Below are 9,045 nucleotides of genomic sequence, written 5' to 3'. Positions count from 1 at the left end.
AGACCGGTGCAATAACGGCGACCCGATCCCGTCTCTGGCGATTCTAGGACTCGTTAGGACCCAGGCCGAGTCTGACCCGTCTATTTTTAGGGAAACGGGGTGGGTGAATTGACAACCGAATATCGATGATTAGAATTGATCCCGTCGTCGAGCGATGGTTGATAATTGACAGACAACACATGTTGTAGTGGGCGGATAAGCGTCAGGGATAATGCCTGAACGTAGGCAAGCATAATCGGTGTGCCATATTGTTTAGGAATATAAATCGTAACGGAGGTCCTTGAGGATATTATCTCTACATTACGAGGATTCACCACCAGTGAAATTACTACTGTTAAACCCTCGGTCCCGGGCAACTCCGGGGAGCTGCAGTATCCGGCGGCCACCTCGTCGACTCGCAGGTCCTGTGGGCTTCCGTGATGCTTCAGTGCTTCACCGAGAGGCACGGATAGAGCAGTAGGATGTGGGGTGAGGTGTCTGTACGGCGTACGCCTCTTCATTGTAGGTACGACGCATACAGCGCCCAGTCCCGCCGAAGCTCGATAATCGACCGTGACATATTCTTAACTGGCGGATCGAAGCGGTCTTGATCACATCGGGGGGCATATACCCTAAAAAAGGTTTCTGTGAATTTAAAAAAAAACATCGGATTTCGATTCCTTGCGCACTACTGTGCAGTTCGATCAATAAACTTTTCCTCATAAAAGTTGTGAAGTTTTCGTTTTATTCTCGAAAAACGATTTCGGACGCTGCCCCGGATGTGGGCCTGTGGGGGACAACATTTGTCCCAAATACCTTCCCTTGCAATCGCCAGCGGGCTGCCCCACCCTGAGCTTGACTAATAACGTCTTAAAATCCCACCAGAGAGCCGAATCCGATAACTCATCTCTGTCTGCCCGTCTAAATTACTACGCACCGTACGGCGCCCGGCCCCGTCGGAGCACTGAACCGACCGTGATATTTTTGGTTTTCCCCCATCCCAAGCTCCATTAGAAACGTTCTCTCTCCCCATCCAATTGCTCATGATGTCATTTCAAATTCAATACCTACCTCATCTCTGTCTGCCCGCCCATTCATTGCACACCTTACGGTGCCCGGCCCCGCCCGAAGGATCCTAGCGCGCTGAGTGGTTGCCTCCAGCCGCGTCATCGCGAGGCCCACCGGGGCCCGCAAATGAATACATTGCGTGAATAGCCGTGTCGCCCCCCTGATCCCAGGGGGTGCTTCTCTAGCATCTCGCGAATGGAAGCTTCGAATTCTTGCGTAGAAAAGCATGTGTAGGTACGTTTTCCAAGCCGCATCACTCTCCTCGCGGCTTACGCAAAGCAGTTTGTGTCTCAGACGTAAGTTAAGCACCCCTGGAGCACTATTGCACGGTGACTTTTGAATTTCAGGGGGTGCTCGAGCACCCCCAAAACCCCTAATTCTCCACCCCTGATCTCAGTAACTCCGCAGATCCATCTTCTGTTTTCCATTTTCAGTTTTCAATTGAAATATAAGTTCCATCTGGGAGACACATGTTGCATCATTATGTTTAAACAATTATTATGCTTGAACTTTTGATTTTTCATGTGAACTTCACTTCAAAAGTTGATTCAATTTTTAAAGTTGATATAATTTGTATACAGGGTGTCCGGAAAGTTCTGGCGCCTCTTTTGGACGTCGTCTAACGCGCGCTGTGATTATTGGACTTTCAACCAATCACCGCAGATATGACCCCTCGTTCACCGCTCAGCTAGGGGTCGCGTAAATATGACCTTGAAACCGTTTTCAGTGCTAGGTATAAGGGCGAAGATGCGCCTTGTCGCTGAGAGCCCGCGCGCGGGGGCCCGGTGCGGCTTGAACGAGGCGCGAGTTGCAACGCGATGCGGCGTTTCCCGGCGAACGGTTGAGCAGGCAAAGGTGCACTCCAGATCGGAAATGTCTTAGAAAATATTCTCACTCAGCTACAACCACTGTATGCCAAAGCTGCTGAGACTGAAGCAGCATTTCAGCGGCAATCGAAGAAAATCTTGGGTCTGATGGACACAAATGTCCCATCATCTTCGTCAAGGTCAAATAAATGACTGATAGGCTGGTCCACGAGGGGTTCCTGGACACGACAATCAAGGCGACTTGCCCTAAGGGTCATGTCGCACTTCAACAGCACGGAGCGCCCTCCAACAACGCCGCTGCCGTCCAAACCAAACTGACAGAGGAGCTCGGCGGACCAGATCACCGAGGTGAAATGAGATTAGGCCACCTTATTATCACAGCCTTAACCCGCTCGACTAAGGCATGCTACGCGTTTTGCAGAATAAGCTCTAGGCCACCTCTCATCCCAGCCTGGAGTCCCTGAACACCCGCATCATGACAGCATGGGAGGACAGGAAATGTCCTGCACCGTCAAATCCCGCAGGCGTTTCCGCCCTTGCGTCGAGTCCGTCGTCGGCACAGACGGTGGTTACAATGAATGGGCACTTGGCAAAAGGATGTGGCTTGGTGTTCCTGGTTATTGTTTCGTTCTATTGTTGAGTATCTATGGACCAAAGGCATTTATTTTAAAAATGTTGAAAAGCGCCAGGACTTTCCGGACACCCTGTAATGCTACGATCACGGCGCACTAAATCACAGATAACTTGAAAATAACCAAGTTAAAGCCACATTCTTCAGCAAACTCTGAGAGCTATCTGATCCATGCTGCGTTGAAATAATTGAAAATCGCCAAAATCAGTCAAAATATGACAATTAAATTAATATTAACTTCACAAAACGCTGATTTGTGAGGCAATGCGCAACAGAAATGCGAGGGAATATGGTAGTAATCTGGTAGCAATTATGAAGGATTTCCCCTGTCGCTGATGAAAAAACACTTGGAACAAATTTTTCAACGCAGAGGAAATCCTTCATTATGAGTTGCAGGGACCATTTGATTGGCCCATTTTAGATAAATATAGGCCGAATGTTTCGATTTCAACCCTATTTATCGTAATGAGACGAATCCATTGGCTTAGTGGTACGTCTTTTGAACACATGTAGGCCTTAGATTTCTCCTTAGCCCGCCTGAAACACACCATGCTTTGCATGCATTTCTATGGGTGAAGGAAAATTCATGCGCCGTGATGACGTCACGGTAAAGGAATTCTGAAGCTCGTGAACGGGGGCTGGTTATTAGGTGATAAATTTTAGGTTATAATATGTTAACCCGCGCCCCGTAGGGGGGGGGGCCGAAACGCCCCCCCCCCTGTCCTTTTCGGTCGATATCTCCTAAACCGCTTCAGATATCGCCACCAAACTTTCAGGACCCCTCCGGGCATCAATTTTACACATTGTGACCAAAAATTTTTCCAGAGGCTATGATAGGTTGGCCACAAATGACGTCAGAATGACGTCATGTTCTGTCATTTTCGACCGAATAGAGACCTTCGCGAGAAGACCTGTCAGGCTTACAGCTTTGAAGATACAGAAAAATGACCAGACATAAAAGGTGTAGAATTGACAGGGCTACAAAACTGCTATCTCGGATTTTTGAAATTGTTGAGTTTTGAACCCCAAAAATCAAAAAAAAAACTTTTTTTGGATATATTAGCCAAAAAATCCAAAAAGTTTTTTGAGTTAAAAAAAAAACGGAATATATGTGATAGTACCTACCGTCTTATATCTACATACCGAATTTCAGATCGATACCTCGTTTTTCGGCCAAGTTATAGCGAAAAAACTGTTCAAAATTGATGACGTCAAATTTTCAAACTCAATTTTTGGCAGTTCTAGACCTCGTAGAGCAAAACAAAGACCACCATAAGACTCCCCGTGACGAGCTGCATCGAATAGATACCCATTTTATGCAAAAATATCAACTTTGAAATTTGACCTGACCTTGACCTGACCTTCACCAAAACGTGACCTTGGCTGGCCCCAAAGGCTGCCTAACCCACATAATCGCATTTGTCATGTAAAATGGACCATAAAACATGTATCACACGACACTTTCATATTGTGACCCCGGTGACCTGACCTCGCTGTGACCTGACCTGGTATCAGTGACCTCAGATAGCAAAGTATGTGTTTGACGAACAATGTACCATCGATGGTTTTCAATAAATTACCAATCAACTCGATTTCACAACACATTTCTTGAAATGCCTGTGAACGGTGAAAATCTGACCTTTGACCTGACCTGTGACGTCATCGGTTTGACCTAGGTCAATGAAATTTGGTCACAAGGTAGTTCCCGGGTGGGGCTATCGAACGCCGTTTGAATTTTGAAAATCGCCCGGTAACTTTCCGAGATCTTAGGGGGGGGGGGGCCGAAACGCCCCCCCCCCCCCTACGGGTGGTAGGGTCCGCCGGTAGCCCTACGGGGCGCGGGTTTTAAAGGTTATAGGTTATATATAGGTTTAGGGTTTTAGGTGGTAGGTTCAGTTAATTCAGGTAAGGTGTCGGTTTGGTTTGGTTGGACTGGACGACTTGGGCTTGGTTTGGTTAGAAAGAATCATCTCCAGGTATAGCAAATCTCCTTGATTGAAAAAAGGAGTGTGATGCCTGCTTCAGTTTCATTACTACCCTAGCCTTGTTATTTAGGATTTAGGAAATATCTCTGAGAGTATCTTCTCTCATGCCGTCATTTTGCCAGAGTTCAGTTTTAACTTTGAAGTCATGATCAGATAGGTATGTGTAATGCACTACCATGTTTTTTACATAAGCTATTCCTCATATTGTGACTGCACGTGCTTTATACTTATATTTGGAAGTGGTTTTGTTGGTGACACTTGGCAATAGACATGGATTCTAGCTGCCAGTGCCCAGTTAGCATACACAATTCAAAATGGCCTTATCCATTATCCATTGCATGGTCCATTCGATGGAAGACATCAATTCTGATTACTCTCTTCACTTTTGCCTTTTGCCTTCTGATTACTGTCTTATTTTTTGCTCTTCTGATCATCCCTTTTAAACCCGCTCTGTATTAGTTTTCGATCGAGACTTAGTGGCATCTGCTAGTGCTGTCTGAAATCTGCTGACGATCGTTCGACCGCCCTCTCTGTGCAGAGTGCTGAACGTCGCGCCGCCGCCGTCCCGGTGCCGCTGCCCGCTCTGCAGTCGCAGTGAGCAGCTGGCTGCGGCTGACCGGAATCGGCAGATAGTTATCGATAGTCTTTTCGACCGTCAGGCGTCAGAGCCGGTCGAGCACCGAGCGGAGCGGAGCGTCCGAGGCCGAAGGCCCAAAGGGTAAGTAATCGCTGGCCCTGGCCTGACAGTTGGCTGCCCGCAAGGATGACAATTTGTCACGACAGAGAAATTTAGAGGTTACTGACTTGCCGGCGCTTTTTTGCTATTTGCTATTGGGTGGCGAGGTCAAGGTGCGGGTGACCTGTCAAACAGCCCCGGCGCGGTGGGGCACTGCCGCAGGCAAATGGCGCACTCCAGCGTTGTTCCATATCGCGGTGGTGGGCCGGGCGGCCGGTTAGCTTGGCAGTTGGCTGCTTGGAAGGAAAGGATAATGAGGGATGGGTTTGCTGTGGCCGGCTCATCTACTGTCAACTATGGAGAACCCAAAGTAATGCAAATGTGATGTTGGTAATGCAGCTGGCAACGGAATGCTAGCGAATGCTCCGGGCGCCCAGTAGCATAAGGATTAAAGGGACCCTCCCACCTTCAAAAAAGTTTATGAATTGGCATGAAAGTGATGTCGCTCGGTTCAGAAAGAGCGAAAACGAATATCTACCAAATTTCACCGAAAAATATTCACCGGTTTTCAAGATATTAGACTTTTACTTTTGTTTACTTTTTTGGGATCTCCGCTGTTTCTAGCGACTTTATTTTAGAAGTGCGGCGTTTGCGGCAGATGTTGCGCGCAAATAGCATATACCACCGCGTGCTACAAAACGTTTTAGTCAAACATTTAAAAATCGTTAGATATCTGCGCTGACGTCACACATTCAGAGGGGTATTCCTAAGCATTAGCCCCTCTGAATCAAAATGCTGCAATTTTGAAATTCAATATTTCCGATTTAAGGGATTTCTCGATGTTGTGAGTGCCGAAACCGGTAATTGTGAGCCAGGGACCCCATTTTGGCTATCTCAACTCAAATCTAATGTTAAGGTGGGAGGGTCCCTTTAAGATTATTTAGGTCTCCTGAACGACTTCGAACACAAATTAGCAAATGAAATAAAATCCAACCCAAAGGCATTTTATGCATATGCTCGAAGCAAGACCTCAATCAAGGAAGACATCAAGATACCTATAAGAAACAGGTAGATCCGATGTTTGAAAGTAAAGCCCCAGTCACAAATTTGACGCACCTGTGACATTTCCTGACACCCACGTGACTATTGTATTAACTTTTGTGTTTTGCGATGTTTTGACCTTATTTAAAGTACTGAAAGCTCAAAATGTATGATTAATGTTGTTTAAAGCAGCATATTAATAATTATGTTTGTAAATTATCGATAAGCTGCTTATAGCAGGTCACGTGATTGCTACCAGATTATGTGCTCAGAAAGCATCTTTTCAACTTCGATTTTGAACAATTTTTACCTCCTTTGAGGCCAAATGATGGACGGTTTGAGGCACACGATGAAATGCTGAATCTATTGATGCCAAAATTTGTTCGTTTTTTGCATTTTTAGACTAGTATATCCTGGCTCAAACTTTGACCAGTTTGTGTGTAAACCCTATGGTGAAGGGAAAACTTCACGCCCAGCAGGCGTCCTTACAGTGCTGCCAAATCGTGTTTGGTGGGGGTCGGAAGACATACTGATGGTCAAGAAGCAAGATGGGAAACCGACAACGACACTAGAAGAAACATGTGAAGAGATGAATGAACAATTCCAGAAAGTATTCAACAAGACGGCTGGAGTATGTCCCCCAGGCCCTCCATTCCCTGCTGATGACAGACTTACGAGGTGTGAAATTGATGTTGATGATGTGTACAACATACTGACACAGCTGAACCCATCTGCGCCTGGCCCAGACGGGATCCATCCTGTTGTCCTAAAAAGCTGTGCTAGAAACTTGGCAGAACCGCTGTTGATCATCTTTGGGAAGTCTCTGGCAGCAGGAAAGCTCCCCAGTGACTGGACAAAGGCCAGCGTGACACCGATTCACAAGAAAGGGAGACGCACCGAGCCACTCAACTACAGTCCAATAAGCTTGACATCCGTCCCCTGCAAGGTGTTGGAGAGGCTGTTGAAGACAAGAATAGTGGAACACCTCGAACAACACAATATTATCACTCAGAACCAGCATGGCTTCAGGTCCAGGAGATCCTGTGTCACTCAACTTCTTGAGTATATGTTTGACCTGGAGAATGACCTCGATGATGGCTACTGCGTTGACGCTGTGTACCTGGATTGTCAAAAAGCGTTTGACTCGGTCCCACATCCGCAACTGCTTGTCAAGCTCAGGAGTGCTGGCATCGATGGAGAGATCCTGCAGTGGATTGATGACTTCCTGATGACTCGCAAGCAGAGAGTATGCATTCGGGGCCATTGCTCTGGATGGAGAGCAGTGTGGAGCGGCGTCCCCCAAGGCAGCGTTCTCGGGCCAGTACTGTTCCTGGTGTACATTAACGACCTTCTGGATGACCTACAATCACCAGGGAAATTGTTTGCAGATGATGCGAAAATCTACACTGTACAGCAGTACAGTGAATGGAGTGTTTTGTTTTTCTAGCATTGCCCTGCCATGTTTTTCCTTCCACAGCCAAACGCAACAAGTTGCGGTCAACGGGCATTGGAGGTGACACGAACGGCCTAACCGACTTAGACGAGGTGGCGCTGAGCTTGGACGACGGCAGTGAGTAATTTAATACCGTTCATTTCAATGTCTGGTCACATAGTCGGGTCAAACGTCACCCATTGCGGAATGTTTACTAGTAGTGGCCCAACCGTACAAATAATTGCCGTTGATATATGGAAAACTGCCTAGCACTCGTACGTAGGAGGTGCTGGGACAAATCGCTTTTCTTTAACCAAAATGTGTTCTTTTCAGCTTACGACTATGTGGTACCGGGCGCGCTCTGCAGTCTCTCGGCCAGGACCCGAAACCAGCTGAGGGCGGCAGCGGAGCTCTGACACCGGAGACGTGGGCGGAGGCCAAAGATAATGTGATCTTCGTAGAAGAAGAGACATCCCAGCCTCTCTCGCAGTTACCCACCTCCATCCTCTCCCAGCCCTCTACCTCTGAGCTCTCCTCCCAGCCCTCCCAGCCCACCGCCTCCCAGCCCTCCCAGACGGCCGCCTCCCACCCCTCCCAGCCCACCGACTCCCACCCCTCCCAGACGGCCGCCTCCCTCCCATCCCAGCCCCAGACGGCCGCCTCCCTCCCCTCCCAGCCAGCCCAGCTCATCCGGGCGGAACGCGGAGCCGCCCGCGACGCGACTGTCCCTCCCCGCACACTGGCGGCATTTATTGCCGAGCGGAGGGGAGTGAGCCAGCGCCGTAGACTTCTCTTATCTGCCCCGCTCGAGTGCCTCCGAACCGAGGAACTGACCGAAGTCGCAGAATATTATCGGGCTCTAACATATAGAAACATGTCGATGCAGTGAGAGCACTGACGATATTATTTCATGCAAAATGCAAAGAGTAGTAGTAGTACAGCACTATATCAGATTGTGCTCATGTTGCTCAAAAAGCGTTGTTCTTGTATGTTCTCTGCCGACTGTTTGTTGTGGTGATATTGGACGCTGGAATGCACAAAACGTGGGGGACAATGCATTCATCTGCTTGCCACTGTACCTCATTTTGAAAGGTGAGCTTGTGGTCTACCGAATCAATGGCACGGGCGCGTCTCAAAGTACCGTGTGCAACATCACTTGATGTATTCGTAATACCTGAAACATCACTAACATTTTCATATCACATGAAAAACATAACTTTACATGTATAGAACGGTTTCCTAGCACCAGTTTTATTGCTTCAATGAATGCTTTCAAGAACACTTCAGCTCCCTTTTTTAGGCATGACACGTAAAAAAAACTAAAACACAGTAATGCAATGCATCAACTTGTCGTTCGATTCAAAGTCAGAGCGTGTATGGTAATGTCGTTGGAGTAGAAATTTAGG

At 47.6% G+C, this 9,045-nt stretch overlaps 1 long non-coding RNA gene across 1 annotated transcript; it reads left to right on the top strand.

Moving 5' to 3' along the window:
• Positions 1 to 4,990: 4,990 nt before the first annotated feature.
• On the top strand, positions 4,991 to 8,712 carry LOC122388978. Its single transcript, XR_006257887.1, has 3 exons — positions 4,991 to 5,208; positions 7,685 to 7,777; positions 7,973 to 8,712. It is a non-coding gene; the product is annotated as an uncharacterized LOC122388978 (long non-coding RNA).
• Positions 8,713 to 9,045: the final 333 nt, after the last annotated feature.

This window comes from Amphibalanus amphitrite, unplaced genomic scaffold (assembly GCF_019059575.1).
Source record: "Amphibalanus amphitrite isolate SeventyFive unplaced genomic scaffold, NRLGWU_Aamphi_draft 000340F_arrow, whole genome shotgun sequence".
Taxonomy (NCBI): Eukaryota; Metazoa; Arthropoda; class Thecostraca; order Balanomorpha; family Balanidae; genus Amphibalanus; species Amphibalanus amphitrite.
The sequence above is the reverse complement of the archived record's forward strand: the minus strand, read 5'-3'. Positions and strand labels throughout refer to the sequence as shown.